The sequence below is a fragment of the Neoarius graeffei genome, chromosome 20, assembly GCF_027579695.1.
Source record: "Neoarius graeffei isolate fNeoGra1 chromosome 20, fNeoGra1.pri, whole genome shotgun sequence".
Taxonomy (NCBI): domain Eukaryota; kingdom Metazoa; phylum Chordata; class Actinopteri; order Siluriformes; family Ariidae; genus Neoarius; species Neoarius graeffei.
In genome coordinates this window covers 34570819-34591811 of record NC_083588.1, presented here as the reverse complement: position 1 = coordinate 34591811, position 20993 = coordinate 34570819, and the positions used below count along the sequence as shown (strand labels likewise).

At 41.2% G+C, this 20993-nt stretch overlaps 1 protein-coding gene across 1 annotated transcript in view; it reads right to left on the bottom strand.

Moving 5' to 3' along the window:
- The window catches only part of ilf3b (interleukin enhancer binding factor 3b), a 39895-nt gene extending 22061 nt beyond the window's left edge, over positions 1–17834 (bottom strand). Inside the window, exon 1 of the mRNA XM_060901569.1 lies at positions 17725–17834. The gene's annotated coding sequence lies outside the window, so the exon portion shown is untranslated. The remainder of the gene's footprint in view (positions 1–17724) is intronic.
- Positions 17835–20993: the final 3159 nt, after the last annotated feature.

Sequence of the window (20993 nt, the reverse complement as noted above, 5' to 3'; positions counted from 1 at the left end):
TACAAAATTCCTCAAAATGATTGGAATGACGGTGCAGACTTGTGGTTTAGCATTAGCTACATGCTGGAATATACTTTCTTTTTCCCCCGGCGAGTCCCAACATGGAAGAAGAGGTTTAAAAAAAGTTACAAAAGCAAGAAAACCTTTGTGTAAAGAATTTTCCGACATCAGCTTTTGGGAACAGAATGCTGCAAAAGCATTTACTCTCAAAAGGACTCCAACCTGAACTGTGGGCTAGATAGCATTCCCGGCCCCCCCATGTCTCAACAACCCCAAGAACATCTAGTTACACAGCTATCTGCACTCCATCATTTATATATTGTAACTTATTACTGTTAAAAACAATATGTGCTGCGGTTTTTTGTTTTGTAAAATAAAATATCTTGCTCTAGACTTTCAAACAATCTAAGATTTAATTTTATCTAATAGTGGATGGTGCAATAATTACAAACACAAAGAATCAGCACATTCCAGTTGTAGCTATAGTCATACAAGCAGATTCTACCGTAACTGGATCCATTAACCACTTGCCCACAAAATAAGTTTTTCTTGTCCTTTTTTCAGTGAGGTAATATTTTCAAGATTGAAAATATGGTATTTGGTCTTCTAAAACAGCACGTCATTTAAAAATACACTGAGTATATCAATAAAAGATTTTTAAAGAATAAAGTTCTATTTCTTTGACATATCTGACAGACATAACTCCCATTTTTAAAATCACTTTCATTATCCCTGTTGCTATGGTCAGTGAATTTCTGTCAGATGACCTGACGATAGACTCAGCCATTATGGATCTTTGGTAGTTATCGTGTGGAAGCAGGCTTTATCATTTTTGGGTGTCAGAGTTGAAATAGATTAACAGCGAAAAAACTATTTCGTTCACAAGAGAAGCCCACAGTTATTTTTAAAAAATGCTATCGTCAGTCTGTCAGTCTAATGCACCTGACGATAGCAAAATTCAAGCCCTCACCACGCACATGTTGACTGACGCAAAGAGGAAATTCTACTGCGCGTGATTTTTGTGACAGCAGACATTTACTTCCGGGCAAGACTTGGAGTTCTGACAGCTAGATTTCATCAAATAAATCAAGGTAAGATTTTCATTCAGCTATCCTGACGATAGAAATTTTTGCGATAGAAACATTGAGAATATATTTGTGCATTCATATTTAAATTTTTCTGGAGGAAAACTATCGTAAGTTGAGATAAATCAGAGCCACCTGCGACCCTTTCAGCCGACAGGCCATTTCAATGTGTTATTTCCCCGCGAAAGTGACAATCATGTCTATCGTCACTGTTCTGACAGACTATGAGATTGCTATCGTTAGTATATGACCGACAGGTGTGTGCTATCACACTTTACAAGGTCTGTCATTTTTGTGACGATAGCACACACCTGTCGGTCATATACTAACGATAGCAATCTCATAGTCCGTCAGAACAGTGACGATAGACACGACTGGCACTTTCGCGGGGAAATAACACATTGAAATGGCCTGTCGGCTGAAAGGGTCGCAAGTAGGGTTGCCAACCGATTTGCCCGGAACGTCCCGAATTTTAGGTGAATTTAATTTGTCCCACGAGGAACAGCTCCCGTCCCGTATTCCAATCGCAGTCGCAGTTTTTGATGAAATATGGATGAAATATTTTGTCCAATAGTAGCAGACTGGTGACTGATGACACATTGAACCCTTCAACTAAACCGTCCGTTTGTGGGTGATACACACTGGTGCGGATCGGCTTAATCCCTAATAACCTATGCAGTTCGTTCAGTGTCCGTGACATAAATGAGGTGCCTTGATCAGTCAGAATCTCTTTTGATAATCAGTAGAGTTACCCACATTAAATATCCAAAACGAGAAAAGAATTTCAAAGGAAGAAGGAATGGTTGGAAATTTAATTTAGCCACATTTTGTATGAATGAATTCTGTTATGTATAATAATATAGCCTTGTATAAGGCCTGTATTTTTATGCTACAAACAATTTTTGTTTTGCCTTTCTCCTGTATAAACAGTAATTGAGTTTTAAAATTTTTCCTTGTATAAACCATTTCATTTTCCTGGGAAATAAGAGGTGTCAGTAATTAGCAAACAATAAAGGTTACGGTCAGTGAATTATGGAATCAACGGTCCCCTCACAGTCTAAATAGATCATAATGGAAAGGTTTATGAAAGGAAAAATTTTAAAACTCAATAATTACTGTTTATACTGGCCCTTTTTTTCAAATTGTTCTTAAAAATCATATAGAATTTTTTTTTCCACATCTTAGGGGGATTTTTTTCCCTAGGGCTTTATTTCCATGGGGTTATTTTCCTAGGGGTTTATGTCCATCGGGGGTTTTTCCTAGGGGTTTATTACCTATGATCCATCATCATAGGCCTTACTACCATCAATATCGCGCCTTCACAGTCATGGATAAAGCATTAGGCCTACCAGAGTACACTGCATTAAATACTGTACATTTAATGCAGTGTTATAGCCATACCAAATAATGTCAACTTATGTCATTATTTTGTTTTGCAACTAAGTTGACTTAAAGTTAAGTAGAAAATATGACAAAAAAGGTGAACTTGAAATGTTTTATACTTTCCTGTGTTACTGTATAGTTTTGTTATTCCTAAAAATTCATGTTTCAAACTTTTAGATTACCCGTCAATTGTTAAGGAACTGATGGAATTAGTGATATTGATGTATGTAATTACATGTAATAATAATAATGTTAAATTTATATAGCACCTTTCAAGAAACCCAAGGACGCTTTACAATTATAGACAAAGAAAAAAAAATAAAAAATGTATACAATGTACTGTTAATAATACATTCTCAATAAGTATTAACTGCATAAGCGTCATTGATTATAAAGATTTTTTTAATTACATGTTCTGATTGAAAAGAATACATGTATAATGTAATTTCATGTAATTTCCACAATACTGGTATTTTACAATTATTGCTATTTCAATTTTGAAAATAAATTTTATTTTTTATTTCAATATTTTATATTATTTGGTTATAGTGAGGTATTTAATATTACTAAATTTGTCAGATTAATAATGTAAGAAACAGTTTTGTTGCTATTGTCATCTAGAGTGTCTGTCAGAATATGATGGTAGACGTTAGTTTGTCTGTCAGATTTTGATGATAGAAGCCGATGTGTTTCTATTGTCATTTAGCATGTCTGTCAGAAATGACAATAGAAATGGTGGTTTTCAAAGAGATAAACTTTTTTTTTTAAATTGTAGAACATATTTGCTTCATATGATATCATACTCTGGCAGACATTCTATATGACTTTCCTCCATGAAAAAGATTCAAAATTGTGGGAGAGTGTCTGTCAGATAAAGACTGATTTTGTCTGTCAGAATGATGGTAGAAACACGGGTTAATTAAAACGGCTTTTATTAATTAGTTACCAGGACTACTGTCCTAAAATTTACTATGAATGTCCAAGACCCCAAGTGCTACTAGAAAAACTTAATAGAATGATCAAAATAATCAATTCAGCAATTTAAGGAGATGGGAGTTAACTGGCCTCTGTTATGGTAGTTACTGTAGGCAGATTCTATAAATCACCCTTATAATAATTTCAATAAACAGTTATTGATCAGTTCCCTCTTCATTTATTCTCTATTCAGAAGGCACAACTGAGTCACACAGGTTGATCAGTGTGTGACGGACAGTAACAATTTTATCCAAAAAAGTTTTTCCTGCCTTAATCGATTTATTTCCATTTCACATGCATGCAGCTGCTGTAAAGTTCAGTGTGTGTGTGTGGAACTCTCTCGAACTGTAGGGTCATTACTACACTGACTCCATGTTGACATTTTGCACAGGTTCCTCCGATAACAGGAGCAAAGTTTCAGTGCTCTCTGCTCTTAATCTTTTGTTTTTTCAGGCTATATTGTGCATGTCGCTCCTTCTTGTTGTTGTTGTTTTTTTACTGAGTTACGCCCAAGTTGTTTGAAACCAATCTGGGTTTTGAGTGTCAAATAAGGAAGCTGCTTCACCTGTAAGAAAATCAAACATTTTCACGAAGAAGCAAACTCGAACGCGAGCAGAAAAAAAATAAAACGAGCTTCTTAAGCAAACATTTCCACTCACTCCTGACTATGTTTTTTAAAATACATTTTAAATACAATCGCAAATTTCTCTGAAGTTTTCAGGCTTAGCTCCTCTCGTCATATTCTCTTTAACCACTCGTTTCTTCATTGTTCTTGAAGCATTTGCCTCTATTAACATTTTTCTTGATAGCAGGGAGATGGCAATACCTTTTATCTATTTGAACAACCAAAAACAGCACAAAAACAAACCATTATGAAGACAGTTTAAGCCTTGCTTACACAAAAGACGGTGTCTTTGATCCCCAGGTGTAATTATCATGTGAGGAGTGACATCATGCACAAGGGGTCTATTGAGGTATTTCACCTGACGTCACAGGGTCACGTGACGCCCCGGTGTCCACCATTTTGGACGGCAAGCTAGCTAATGTCAACAACATAGTAGCTGGTATGTTACTGTAGCAATATTTACGTTCAGTCATTTGGATGACTGTTAAAACCTTTCAGTCTCAAGTTTTTCCTTTACTGGATTTACTAGTTTACTGAGCTAGCGCGCGATGGCTCCCGGCTCGGCCGGAGAGCGCGCGATGGCTCCCGGCTCGGCCGGAGAGCGCGCGATGGCTCCCGGCTCGGCCGGAGAGCGCGCGATGGCTCCCGGCTCGGCCGGAGAGCGCGCGATGGCTCCCGGCTCGGCCGGAGAGCGCGCGATGGCTCCCGGCTCGGCCGGAGAGCGCGCGATGGCTCCCGGCTCGGCCGGAGAGCGCGCGATGGCTCCCGGCTCGGCCGGAGAGCGCGCGATGGCTCCCGGCTCGGCCGGAGAGCGCGCGATGGCTCCCGGCTCGGCCGGAGAGCGCGCGATGGCTCCCGGCTCGGCCGGAGAGCGCGCGATGGCTCCCGGCTCGGCCGGAGAGCGCGCGATGGCTCCCGGCTCGGCCGGAGAGCGCGCGATGGCTCCCGGCTCGGCCGGAGAGCGCGCGATGGCTCCCGGCTCGGCCGGAGAGCGCGCGATGGCTCCCGGCTCGGCCGGAGAGCGCGCGATGGCTCCCGGCTCGGCCGGAGAGCGCGCGATGGCTCCCGGCTCGGCCGGAGAGCGCGCGATGGCTCCCGGCTCGGCCGGAGAGCGCGCGATGGCTCCCGGCTCGGCCGGAGAGCGCGCGATGGCTCCCGGCTCGGCCGGAGAGCGCGCGATGGCTCCCGGCTCGGCCGGAGAGCGCGCGATGGCTCCCGGCTCGGCCGGAGAGCGCGCGATGGCTCCCGGCTCGGCCGGAGAGCGCGCGATGGCTCCCGGCTCGGCCGGAGAGCGCGCGATGGCTCCCGGCTCGGCCGGAGAGCGCGCGATGGCTCCCGGCTCGGCCGGAGAGCGCGCGATGGCTCCCGGCTCGGCCGGAGAGCACGCGATGGCTCAGTAAACTAGTAAATCCAGTAAAGGAAAAACTTGAGACTGAAAGGTTTTAACAGTCATCCAAATGACTGAACGTAAACATTGCTACAGTAACATACCAGCTACTATGTTGTTGACATTAGCTAGTGCTAACAGCTAGTTGCTAATACACTGCTACAACTACACCGACCCTAATAATACAGTTCTTGGTCATTGCCTGGTAACAGCAAATTTATAACGGGCCATGTCTCAACAGACTAAGAAGTTATTTCAATGACATTTAATAACATTTTGTTTATCCTGAGGCCCGAAAGTAAATGAAAATGTGAACAAACCTTAGCTGTAATCAGATGAAGACCACCGGCTCCAGGGACGACCCGCTGATGTAGGCATGTTACCCAGCCTGACACAAAATATTTGTAGGCATCCAAACTCGTATACGCTTTCAGATCAATACCTGTGTATGGCTATGGGTTTTTAACGACGTAGGTATACAGATCATGTGGGCCGAAGTCAGGTAAAGACGAGGGCTTCGTGTACTTCCGTACGTCAGTGAACAATCCTGGTGGAAGCACGTAAACGTCGTTCTCTAAGCCTGCTAATCTCAATTTTTGCAAATACCTCTCCCTCTGCTCGCCCTGTAAATGCCCTACGTCACTGGATAGTGAAGGTGTTTTCTGCATCTCGCTCCTTTTTCTTTTATGTTTTTCGTTTGTCGCCTTCCTCGCATTCAAACTGATTCGAGCCGTGCCGTCCAACATGGCAGCGTCACATGACTTGGTCACGTGAGTGAAATACCTCAATAAAGGGTATACACATGACTTCACTGTATGCAGAAGTCACTGCAGTTACACCCAATGACCAGGAAAGACTACTGGCAGCATTAGTGTTTAGCTCAAATAAAACAAAAACACAACTAAAATGAGAAAGTGCTACTGTGCAATTGACAATACATAGATAGCTCAGATTTTGTCAATCTATATTAAAAAATTATATACCATGTTCAAAACAGTAAATATATAAAATTTATTGATTTACCCTGGGGGCGGCATGGTGGTGTAGTGGTTAGCGCTGTCGCCTCACAGCAAGAAGGTCCTGGGTTCGAGCCCCGGGGCCGGCGAGGGCCTTTCTGTGTGGAGTTTGCATGTTCTCCCCGTGTCCGCGTGGGTTTCCTCCGGGTGCTCCGGTTTCCCCCAAAGACATGCAGGTTAGGTTAACTGGTGACTCTAAATTGACCGTAGGTGTGAATGTGAGTGTGAATGGTTGTCTGTGTCTATGTGTCAGCCCTGTGATGAGCTGGCAACTTGTCCAGGGTGTACCCCGCCTTTCGCCCGTAGTCAGCTGGGATAGGCTCCAGCTTGCCTGCGACCCTGTAGAAGGATAAAGCGGCTAGAGATAATGAATGAATGAATGATTTACCCTGAGGCAGTAGCCACAAAAATGAAGTGTAATCCAAAAATGAACAACTTCAAAATCACAGACATAAAATATACCAAGTGTCTGTACTTTATATTATTCTACTCTTACAGTTTTCGAAACTGAAACCTCCAAACTGAGGTTGACAGACACATGCTGTCGCCATGAACGAAACTCTTATTTCCCGGAAAAGGCCCAGCGCTAGAGCTCAGTGGTCTCAATACTCTTTTCAACAACTTCCCGTAACAACTCGGAAGTGCATCACATCCACATCACACATGGGACCACTGGCCAAAGAAAGCGAGGAAAGGGGGACAACCTGGAATATATTTTAAAATAGGAATGCACTTTCCCTCAGTAATAAGCATAAACATGTCTGAAAGTGATTTCTTTAGTCTCGTCTATTTATTTCGAATGGTGAACCGAATTGTATACACTCACCAGTCATTTTAATAAGAACACCTGTATGAGCATGCGCAGTGCAGTATTGTTACATTCATTCTTACAACATGACGACATAGTGGCTACAGCCTCCATGAGTCAGTAGCCACCAAAAAAAAAAAACTCCTGCAAGCTACAGAAGGGAGAATCAAGTGGATTGCTGCAATTTACTTCTGTAAATTGGAATACACATGGAATCCAGTCACCGAAAAGTGGATTTGCAGTTAACAAATACGTGTTGTATTTTTGGGTAAAAATCATACCTCATGTTATATACTGGACTGACTACATCAATTAAATATTTAGCTTCCTTCATTTATATTCTGAGCAACTAAAGTTGTCAGAATTTATTAAAAATCACCCGTGATAAGCCTTGTGTTCTACAAATAAAAGGGAGAAATGGTTAAAATAGTGCAACCTGTTCAAGACAAACCCAGTTTTCCTTCTAAGGGGTATTCCACAAGGCAAGTTTAAACAGTTAGCCAGATAACTTGAACGGTTTTGACAAAGTATATTGAAAATGTATTTATTAGCAGCATGCTTACGTGTGGCTGAATCAGTGCTGACAGGAAAGTGACATCAACGCATACCCTCTACTGACGCCAAAAAGTAGAAGAGCATTCGGGCAACCATTTGTAGAAATCTGGTTGCCCGAACTCAGAACATGGTTGCCCAAATATTATATACTTTTTTCCTTTGAATATGCCATAAACACATATGCTTACAACACAATGTTCACTCACATGCTCTACTAATGCCTCTTACGTAAAAGCTTATTTTGTTGATTTTCTTATCCTTCTTTGTGTTCCCTTGGTTTCTGGGTTCAATTATATCGTGTCTAACCACTTTTTGTGTAAACCACCATGAATGTGCATTGTGGTGTTCTTTTGTGTGCTCATAATTCGATAATTCCACAATTACAATTTGCTCTCTGGTGATGGTACCATTAAGTTTTCATTTCTACGCCATTTGAACAAAAGAATTGGTTTCAAATTTGCACATTCATGCCTGTCCCAAGTCATTAAAAGTGAGGGCACAAAAAGTCTGATGAAAATAGTACCAACTGAAAGGGAGGGAAGGCATGATAATATATGATATCAATGCACAAAAGATCAAAACAGACATCATCTGGACCTGTTGGAATTTTCATTAAGTGATTTATGAATTATGTCTGGAAATTTTATACCTTTATTCAGATCATGTTTCAACCACAAAAAAAGTCATCATACATATCATGAAATGCAGTTTTTCTGATCAAATGGCATGTTTTGTTGTAACTGTTTTCAACCACAAAAAAAAAAAAAAATCATACATCTTATTTTATTTCTTATTCTATTTTTAGTATTTTATTTTAGTTGGTTTTATTTTATTTCTTTATTGTTATTGTACCTGGTATGTGTAACTGACTGCCAGTGTTTCTTTAAGGAATGCTTCCTAAACGTGGAACAGCCTTTCACTAGGGATGAGCCGCTATCAGCCAGGGCAGGGTACTTCAGGCATATGGAGCAAATCAATTTCCCTTGGTCAGCAGTGTCATTATTATTATTCCTATCAGCATGATCAGTATCAGTTGAATGGCTGGTACTAGCTCTGGGCTCATCTGATTCAACATCCAAATTGGGATCATCTTTGGAGAGTTTGCTGGGTGGCCCAGGTTCATTCACAGGTTTGACCAACTTCAATCCAGGAAACTCTGAATACCAGCTGGGAATAACAGTTCTTTGCCTTTTCACCTCATACAGTTTCTTTGAATCCACTGATGAGCTTGATTGAGTTTTTCTTCTCTTCCTTGTCTTTGTTTATTTTAAAACCAAATTTCTCCAAACCAGACATAATGCCAAAGTTTGTGACTTTAATGTTTATTTTATTTTTTTTATTTATTATTCAACCTTCTCAGACGCTGTCTGTATCAACAAGCATTAACACTAGCGCCCCATGCGAGTAATGCGGTAATTAGTCATGTAGTGAAGGACATACCAACAGAACACTGAATATGCACTACGCGATAATTACTAGCAATGGGAAACTGCATTGCGAGCCCGTGATGTGCAAATGTGAATTCCGCTAGCTGTTGAACATCCCGTAATAACATGGACGCAGTCTTTCCGAGTCAATCACAAATTGTGATGGAATTTCATCATATGAATGAATAAACATTTTTCACGCAAGTTGACATATTTGGGTAGTTGCCTGATCGGGCAAGCATTTGTGAGAGTCTGGTTGTCCGAATCTATTGAATGGTTGCCCTGGGCAATCGGGCTACTGTTAATGTCGAGCCCTGTGAGCTAACAATGCTTATGTTTAAACAGTCTGTTCAACGCACGTGTTTCAGCAAAAAAAAAAAAAAAAAAAAAAAAATACAAAATCAAAAAAGGTCAACACCTCAGCTAATCTCTAATCCAAGAATACCCCTTTTCCATCAAATCAGTTCCAGGGCTGGTTCGGGGCCAGTGCTGGTTCACAGCTCGTTCAACTTGCGAACCAGCTGAGAACCAGTTTGCTTTTCTATAGCTCAGGGTGCTAAGGGGAGCCACGTCATTACATCACTGTATACGTCAGTTACGTCGCTGCGTTTGCATAAACCTTGGCGCGAACACTGAAGCAACAACAACACGGAGAAGAAGCAGCAGCAGCAACAACAACGGATGACTGCTGCTTTACTGCATCCATGATATCTCGTCGCTTATTTAAAAACGGCGCCCTCTCACGGTCTTGCTATTGTTGTTGGTCTTAACAACTCCGCCCTGACGTAAGCAGTTCTTTCCTCTGGCCCAGCAAAGAGCTAGTGCTACCCTGGAACCGATTTTTCTGGCCCAGAGCCAGTTCTTTGTCAGTGGAAACAGAAAACCCAGTTCCAAACTAAGCACTGGCCCCGAACCAGCCCTGGAACTGCTTTGGTGGAAAAGGGGCAAGACAGAGTGTTTTGGTAAACTGGGATGTATGGATGCTGTCAGTCCCCACTCGCTTGCTCACTCAAGTTTGTTGACGGTGTAGCGGCTGGCTGCTTTATGTCCCGGGGCACTCTCATGCCTGTGTTACCTTCTGGCTCTCTCCTTTTAGTTATGCTGTCATAGTTAGTTGCCGGAGTCCCTGCTTGTACTCAGTGCAATATGTATACTGTTCCTACTTATTCAGGTGACATTGGGCATACCTAACAACCTGTGTTTTCTCTCTTTTCTCTCCTCCCCCCCCTCCGGACTCTTGCAGTTGACTTGCTGATTTTGGGACTGCAGTTGTCGTGAACGGTTTTGCGCTCGGGTTTCTGTCAATGGGGGGTTTATAGCATCAACGAAGCTGACTTTGTTAGGACTGTTATAGACCCTTTTCACATGACGTCACGACAAACGCGGCCGCCATTTTGGACATGTACTACCAGTAGTTTACCACAGCCAACATTGAGGAACGGCAGCAAAGAAAGTTTTTACTTTCAGCAAGACTTCCATCATGCCACTATATTGTTGTGCACCTGGATGTAGTAACCATCAACAAACAAGGCAAGGTTTATCATTTTATCGGATCCCGACGGAGAAGATGGATAGCGGCCATAAACAGGAAAGATTGGCAGCCCTCGGCATACCAGCGCTTGTGTAGTGACCACTTTGTTGGAGGTAAGACGAATAAAATTAGCCAGAAAAGGCATTACATTGCTGTTAACATTCTGTGGCGGCGAGTGTGTAACCAAATAGGTTAAAATAACCCATTGTAACCTCTTTGCTCTTCTGTAGTAGCTATTGTTGACTAGCTAATGTCAACAACACAGTAGCTAGTATGTTACTGTAGCAATGTTTACGTTCAGTCATTTGGATGACTGTTAAAACCTTTCAGTCTCAAGTTTTTCCTTTACTGTATTTACTAGTTTACTGTAATTATGATCCGGCAGCTATTTACACCGAATCCAGTGTAAATAGCTGCCGGAGCCAACGTCTGAGGTTCCGGAGCGCGCTCCGGAACCTCGGACGTTGGCTCCGGCAGCTATTTACCTGTACAGGGCTTAATTTGAGGGAGAGCAAGCCGGAGCGCGCTCCGGAACCTCGGACGTTGGCTCCGGCAGCTATTTACACTGGATCCGGTGTAAATAGCTGCCGGATCATAATTACAGTAAACTAGTAAATACAGTAAAGGGAAAAACTTGAGACTGAAAGGTTTTAACAGTCATTCAAATGACTGAACGTAAACATTGCTACAGTAACATACTAGCTACTATGTTGTTGACATTAGCTAGTGCTAACAGCTAGCTGCTAGTGCACTGCTACAACACAGACACCGACCGTAATAGGTCATTGCCTGGTAACAGCAAATTTATAACGGGCCATGTCTCAACAGACTAAGAAGGTATTTCAATGACATTTAATAACATTTTGTTTATCCTGAGGACCGAAAGTAAATGAAAATGTGAACAAACCTTAGCTGTAATAAGATGGCGACCACCGGCTCCAGGGACGACCCGCTGATGTAGGCATGTTACCCAGCCTGACACAAAATATTTGTAGGCATCCAAACTCTTATACGCTTTCAGATCAATACCTGTGTATGGCGATGGGTTTTTAACGACATAGGTATACAGATCATGTGGGCCGAAGTCAGGTAAAGATGAGGGCTTCGTGTACTTCCATACGTCAGTGAACAATCCTGGTGGAAGCAGGTAAACGTCGTTCTCTAAGCCTGCTAACCTCAATTTTTGCAAATACCTCTCCCTCTGCTCGCCCTGTAAATGCCCTACATCGCTGGATAGTGAAGGTGTTTTCTGCATCTCGCTCCTTTTTCTTTTATGTTTTTCATTTGTCGCCTTCCTCGCATTCAAACTGATTCGAGCCGAAGTCCACTACATGTCCAAAATGGCGGTCGCGTTTACGAAGGTCACGTGACTGAAAAGGGTCTATAGTCATGTTGCCTGTCGTTGCCCAGATGGGGATGGGTTCCCTTTTGAGTCTGGTTCCTCTCGAGGTTTCTTCCTCGTGTCGTCTGGGGTTTTTCCTTGTCACCATCGCCACAGGCGTGCTCGTTGGGGATAGATTAGGGATAAAATTAGCTCATATTTTAAGTCGTTCAAATCCTGTAAAGCTGCTTTGCGACAATGGTTGTGGTTAAAAGCGCTATACAAATAAACTTGACATTTGTTAACATCAAATTGGATGTGGATAGCAAAAATTAAACCTCATATTGAGGACTATCTTTGAAAGACACAGTCACCCCTGCTATATTCCTATGACCAGAATAATCTTACATAGAAATTATCTGCTGGTTGGGGGGGAAGCAACCTTCGGTCAGTTTCCTGTTCATCTAATTATCCTTCACTTTGTCTTAAACTATGATTGCATTTATATTGTGGACCTTGATGCACTTCTGATATCCTGACAGATCTTTTTTTGTCCCATCTGTTGACATACACAACACCTGCCCCTTGACTCCCTTGCACAAATCATCCCCTCCCAATAGACCGTTTGCACATGACATCACATGTCCCATAACCCTCTCTGATTTAGCTGTGTCCACCATCGTTGTGAAATAACACACGCGTAGCAACAAGTACCATAATATGAAATGCCACAAATTTGTGGTTATCAGCTGCTCAAACAATTCTGCTGAGGCTGGAGTCAGATTGTTTATTCACCCACTGTTAAAATGTGAGAAAGACCCCAAATGGGAAGATCTAACCCATAGAGGACAGAGACAGTGGCTTGCAAATCTGAACAGATCGGGCATAAAAGAGACCAACTACAAATATGTACAAGTATGTACAGATCATTTTGTAAAGGGCAAGTTTATATTTCTACCGTTTACGTGAACCATAAAGATGCAACATACTGTGAGTGATATACAAGTAAGCACTACTCCAATTTATATTGCAGTTACAAAGCCCCAGTAAACTGTAGGTAGTAGAGCTTGGTAAAATGTTGCCTTAGAAGACGTCAATAATTGGGTTGGGTTTTTTTTTTTGTTTGTTTGTGTAACATTTGCTCACATCAGGAACCTTACTCTAAGGATCCTTAGAGTAAACTTCCACTAAACTTTTGTATGCTTTCATCTGTTTCCCAGTGATAAAGCTAGAAGTTAACACCAGGTAATTCACGCTTGGCCGCATCTGTACATTGTCTTCATACTCTGCAACATTGCTGTACGGATCCACCCCTGAACATTCATTCATTCATTCATTCATTCATTCATTTCCCCTGTACCTGACCTGGTCACTATTACTCAATTCGTGATATATTTGCAAAAAATTACAGTTCACCAATGTACTCTCCTTAGTCGCCATCCCGCAAAGATGGCAGACACAACAAAATCAGAGAGCATCATGGGAGATTTGTGACGCAAGTGCAAACGGTCTATACGCACTCGACTGAAAACAGCAGCTTTTCTCAGAAACATCAATGTAGTCGTGGATTCCGTTGTTTCCACTGAGATTATTATCTTTAGCCTCTTTGTATTTTGCCTTTAATTTGGAGCCAGGACCAACTGTATGCTTTCTCTACCATGGGACAAAAAAAAAAAAAAACATACAGATTTTTAAAAACTTGTGTCCCCCATCAGACCGATATACCAAGGGCGCAGATGGCACTGGGGGGGGATGTGCCCCCCCCCCCAGATTTATAGTGACCCCCATCTGTCCCCCCCACCCACTGTCCCTACGTAAGGCGCCAAACATAGGTAGAAAAAGTGAGGATTAATGTTCCGTTAGTTAGACTAACTTACATTGCAGCACAAAGTTGAAATGGCAGCACCAGTAGCCTTGTCTGTGATCAATCCACATTACACCGATTCAAGAAGGGGAAAGGCTGGAGCAGATCCTTGCAGAATTGGGAAAGCAAGGTGTTCAATTTTCCACGTAATTCTCGGTTAATAACACTGCACAGCTGATCCATTTAATAGCAACGGTGTTTCTGCTACGACTAATGGTGCATTCAGTTGTACTCGTAAGTTGGAAGTTTGAAGTCGGAAAAGCATTGAAATCTAGCATCTACCAGCATAAATGTTGGGGTTTTTGTTTCATTTCATTAACTGTCCATTTTTTTTTCGAATTCCATGTTCCATGATGTCCCAGTTTTTAAACTGGGAAGCAGCGGAGAGATGTTTTTGGGACCTGTTGAGTCTGCTTCTAGACGGTAAATTTGTTTGGCTGCAGAGGGAATTTTTTTTTTCTATCAATTTTGTTTATTGGAAAAAATACTTTTTGTGTGAATCTGTTGTTCAAGTGTTTATACTTCTGTTTTCATACACATTTTATGTTTCTAATCATTCACACTTGTGCCTTCATGTAAATCATTTCAATTTTATTTTGTTATTAAATTTTGGACATTCCCTTTTTGTTAGAAGTTACAGTTAAAGTTTCTGTGATGAGATTCTTCATCCTGCTGAGATCAGCAAATGTTTAAATAAAACATGCAGAAGACACGAAGTTTTGGAGCGTGATTAACATACCAGACAAATAACAATTTGATCATGTATGGCTAGTGTTGACCAGGTAGGCCTTTGTCTACCAATGTTCATTCAGTTAGAAAACTCACAATTCTAATGTATATTGAAGCTTCAGTACATACATACACAAAAATAATATATATAAAAATAATATCTTACATATAAAATAATATATTATATGAGTGATTCCACGCTTATGGGTACTGAAATGGGGACATGAACTTATTCACCTAAAACCATTTCTTTTTTTACCATCAGGTCACAAAACATGTAATCTTTAATGAATGATATGTTAAAAGATAACTTTAATTTTCTGAGATGTAATAAAAACATATTTATATGCCAAAGTCAAGCCTATGAGTTCCAAAATGATGTCTGTTACATTACTTCTGTTACAATTGTCCATCTCGCGTCTGTTACAAATTAATTACAATCTAGCTATATACCATGTTAATCTTATTGAAAGAATGTGTATGTTTATTCTACTACACGTTTATTAATTATATTTGCTAAAACATCACCTTCCTATGTTTCAAAAAGTAATTCTACATTGTTAAAATTGAGAATATATATGTCCACAACGCTTCTGTTACGTTCTGACTTTGGCATATAAATATGTTTTTATTACATCTCAGAAAATTAAAGTTATCTTTTAACATATCATTCATTAAAGATTACATGTTTTGTGACCTGATGGTAAAAAAAGAAATGGTTTTAGGTGAATTTTTAAAAATAAAGTTCATGTGCCCATTTCAGTACCCATAAGCGTGGAATCACTCATTTTATTTTATTTATATATATAAAAAAAGGGCTGTAACAATATGCGTATCGAAATCGAGATACGCAGAGCCACGATCCGTATCGCGATACAAGAAGGCAGAATCGCGGTACACCCTTTCAAACTTCTCCTCAGCCCAAAAACAGAGGCGCTTCCAAACTTCAATTTATGAATACTTTACTTTTTATTTAAATTACATTTTAAACTTACTTAAATTACTTTTTTTTATATCTATTAGTAAGTCGTTTTTTCGCCGACCTGCGACAATCTTCTGCGAGTCACGCAACGTCCACACTCGCCACTGGCAGAGCATTCATTTCTTTTAAGCGGTCGCCATTCTGGTTGCGACGCGGGGAGCGAATCTGTCAACAAGCAGCTCATTGGCTGGCTAGGTGTGCCACAAGCCAATCACAATCACTTGACCGGAAAGGCATGCAGTGTTGCCAGATTGGGCAGGTTTAGGTGCTTTTTGGCTGGTTTTGAACATATTTTGGGGTGGAAAACGTTAGCAATATCTGGCAACACTGAAGGCATGTCTGCTTGGGCGGAAGCCTTCTGCGGCAGTTACATTTTGACACGCGAGCAATGTTTCACCATAAAAATTCCGTAATTTCCATCTGTTTTCCGCGATCACAGAAAATCATTGGCCCTATGAGAGTGAGACAGTGAGAGAGCCACCCCCCCAAAAAAAAATCTTAACGGATTTACACGACTTGGAAAAATGACTTTTTCAGAACCGAAAAAACAGAGCTTCCGGCTCAACAGTATTATTTTGAGAAATAAAACAATCTTTGGATATACATTTGTTCATTTTTGCATACATATTACTCATTCTCTGCAGTGGTCTGAATTATATGTTATTAAATAGTTAATGTAAGTAAGTAAATGTTAATAAGTCAAATTTACTACTTTAAAAAAAACATTTTAAAAAATCGTGGGCGTATCGAATCGTGGGTCAAAAATCGCGATACGAATCGAATCGTGAGTTGGGTGTATCGTTACAGCCCTAATATATATATTATATATACATACATATATATATATATATATATATATATATATATATATATATATATACACACACACACACACACACACATATATATATATATATATATACACACACACACATACATACATACACACACAATGGAATCATTTGCTGACAGCTCAGTCCCCCCCAGTTCAAAAATCCTATCTGCGCCCCTGCAATATACTAATACACTATTTAATCTGGACTCCTTTGACTGATATCTATGATGCACGTGTGGTGTTTGAGCAATTTTGGCCTAGCGGCAAAAAAATTAAAAAAAAAAATTCCCCACAATATTAACGATAACTTCAGAATAGGAAATCTGGATGAGAGATTGAAGACTGGGGTTAAATGGCCTGATATATAACCTGAGGTTCATATCCAAATGGGGGAGGGGAAGGATCAGACACGAGCTGGAAAAACATGGTTTGATGCAGTTATGAGCTCAGGTCACAACACGGACACAACAGTGACCTGAATCGGATTTGAGGGATGTGAAATAACACACGAAACACAGTCTGATTTCAGTAGAGAGGCACTGCTTTACCACCCTGCACCAGATCGCAGTCTCTACTGAAGCGAGCCTTAATGTTCATCCGGCGGCCCGGGCGGCCATTTTCACACAGCTAATCTGCACAGAGAGGGAAAGCTGAAGAACACTTTCACACTACAACGCTCCGAATACATTCATTATTCCAGTACAATCCCGAGTGCTGATGAGGAATCTGATACACACTCAGTGTTTACACTGTAATACATTTATTCAACTGAGGATAAAAAAAAAAAAGTGTTGCTAAGCGAACGTTTCCGGCGGAGCTGCTAAACCGCCGGGCACAGGAATCCCACACCCAACAAAACAATGAGAAACAAACTGATGTAGAATAAAAATGTGATTAAGTTATTAAAAAACTACTTTGCGTCAACATAAAACTCATTTTTTTTAGCGTATGGACAGCCTGAATAGTCAGAAGGTGCTAAACGGCTCAGGTAGCTCGGCTACAAGGCTAACCAACTCCACACGAGCTGAACAAAGACACGCCAACAGCTAGCTAGGTAGCGCGTGCTAATTAGCTAGCGTTAGCTACCAACGGTTTTGTTAAGAAGGAAAAAGAAGAACGCAATTATAAAACGGACCTATTTTAGACTTGCGTCGTTTACATTAATTTATAAAGAAAGATCATAAACCCAAAACTAACTCACCGGTACAGCAGGGTGTGTATCTGTGTCCAATCGAACGCACTCAGTGTACCGCAGCAACACCGCAGATGAACCGCTCCAAACCGGAACACACGATTTGCCGAGACACAGTCACGTGATCACGGCTTAGCCAATCATTAGCGCTTCTCCACTCAGCAGCAGATGGAGCTTGGTGGAACGCAGAATGGTGTGATACCCTGATGCCCTTGTAACGAAAAGAGTTTCCGCTGTGAAAAGTTAAAGAACTCACATACGCGAAATGATGTAATCTCGCGATGTTCTCTATGGTGTGATGCATCCTAAATTTATTCAACCGGGGCTCGATATATACGGCTTCCAGTAAAAGTTCTGAATCCACCGAATTCTTCTTCTTCTACTTTCATGTGCCACTTTCATGTCCTCTCTCACCACATCCATGTATCTCCTCTTTGGCCTTCCTCGTTTTCGTGTGCCTGGCAGCTCCATCCTCAACATTCTCCTTCCAACATGCTCTGCATGTCTTCCCAGGATGTGCCCATACCATCTCAGTCTCATCTCTCTTAGCTTAATTCCCAAGCTCTCCACATGTGCTGTCCCTCTGATGTACTCGTTCCTTATCCTGTCCAACCTCCCATCGCAAACCTTAACATCCTCAACTCCGCCACCTCCAACTTTGCCTCCTGTCTCTTCGTTAAGGGTACGGTCTCCAATCCATACATCACAGCTGGTCTCACTACTGTCTTATACATCTTACCTTTCACGTTTGCTGGGACTTTCCTATCACAAATGACTCCCAAAATCCTTCTCCAACTGCTCCACCCTGCCTGCACTCTCTTTCTCACCTCACTATCGCAGCCCCCATTTTCCTGCACAGTTGATCCCCAGGTACTTGAATTCACCAACTTTCTTTATGTCTACTCCTTGCATCTTCACCATTCTCATTGATGCACATGTATTCTGTTTTACTACTGCTCACCTTCATTCCTCTTCCTTCCAATGCATACCTCCATCTCTCCAAACCCAACTCAACTTCCTTTCACCACATATCACAATATTATCCGCAAACATCATGTTCCATGGTGACTCTTGCCTCACTTCGTCCGTCATCACTATGGCAAACAAGAAAGGACTCAAAAAGTAGATCCTTGATAAAGTCCCACCTTCACCTTGAACCATTCAGTCGTTCCAACTGCACACCTCACTGCCGTTTCACTGTTCTCATACATGTCTTGCACCACTCTAATATACTTCTCATTCACTCCACACTTTCTCATACAATACCATAACTCATCTCTCGGCACTCTATCGTATGCCTTCTCCAGGTCTACAAACACACAATGTAGCTTTCTCTGGCCTTCCCTGTACTTCTCCATTAACATTCTTAAAGCAAAAATTGCATCTGATGTGCTCTTCCTTGGCATAAACCCGTACTGCTGTTCACAGATTGCGACCTCTCTTCTCAGTCTTGCCTCCAATACCCTTTCCCATAACTTCATGGTGTGGCTCATCAATTTTATCCCTCTGTAATTACTGCAGCTCTGTACATCTCCCTTATTCTTGTATATTGGGACTAGCACACTCTCCATTCATTTGGCATTTTCTCATTCTTTAGGATCTTATTAAACAGTCTCGTTAGGAACTCCACAGCCGTCTCACCCAAACATCTCCAAGCCTCAATCGGGATACCATCTGGTCCGACTGCTTTCCCAGTCTTCATTCTTTTCATGGCTGCCCTCACCTCATCCTTACTAACCAAGAATGTAAAAATCATGTTCTTCATTAAACTCTCTTGTACTGTAATAAAAGCGCTAGTCTCTCTTATTTCACTAGGGGCAAAATAGAGCAATAAATTCAGGCCCATAAAGAAACTCAACTACTGACAAACCATGTAACCCTGTCTCTCTCATTTACGGGTGTCACAGCACAACTTTTACACTTTTATTTTACTTAACACACTTGAATATTCCTTACTATTTTGTGTAAAGTCATGACATATAATCTAGTCCATAATCCATAAATCCATTTTGTTGGATGATGAAGTTTGGAGACATCAGGCCTTAATCTCTCACAAAATGTTATGATATTATTTGTACAAAAAAAAAAATCTTATGGGTTATCGAAACAAGTTCCTGAAAATGAAAATGGGACCCTCAAAGGACTAAGCTATTTATCAGTCAATTCCTCGGAAATCAACCAAGTGCCCCTCTTTGTGTTTGTCTGTAAAAACCCATGTATTTGTCTGTATCAAGTCTGTAACACACACAGAGGATTTTGGAAGAAGCATTCAGGGAGACCATGAGGGTTCCAGGAGCACCCCCTGAAACACAGGGGGCTGTAACATCGACAATAAAGTTTTCTTCTCAAAGGAAATAGTGCAAAGGGGGCATACGGCCCTGTGGGGCCCCACTACATTGAAAATGCATGGAATTTATCAGCAGCATGTCAGACATTATTGCAGATTTACTCAGGAGCCAATCAGATTGTGTGATAACTGAAACCATTAAAATGAAATACAAACTGAAAGTTGGACTCTTCTGCTGGGAGCTATTGCTCCACACCTATGGGGAATAGGCTCTACCATATAGATAGATAGATACAGTGGTGCTTGAAAGTTTGTGAACCCTTTAGAATTTTCTACACTGTAAAAAAGAATAGTTGAGAATACTTGAAATTTCAAGGCAACAGTCTGCATTAATAATTTTATGTTTTGCCAACGATGTGCCCATGATAATCCAAACTATGATAACACTGTTATCTTTATTAAGAATTCTTAATTAAGTCAATTTTCAATTCCTCATTCTGCCAACATAGATTTCTCTTTTTGCTGAACAGTGGCATTCACAGTAGTACAAAAAGGCAATTGAGGTTATCACAATTTTTTGGGGGGGCTTTTTCCACCTTTATTTGGATAGGACAGTGTAGAGACAGGAAATGAGCAGGAGAGAGAGATCAGGAAATGACCTCAGGTCAGATTCAAACCCAGGCCCCCGGATTTATGGTACGGCGCCTTATCCACCTGAGCCATGACAACATGGACTTCAACTGAAGAGAGAACCACATTGCCCAGCCCTTGCATTTGGGAGCGGAAACCCCGTGTCTTGGTCATTAAGAGCATGCGCTGAATAAACACCTGTGACAATTATGTATTTTCAATTCAGATTATTCACTATTGTATATTTACACATCACTGAGGTGCACCCTATCAGTTTGATGTGGATTTTTCTTGATGTGGATAATTCTAAAAAATAGAATTACGCTTTGTTCAAGTAATTCCATATTCACAATTGAATGGA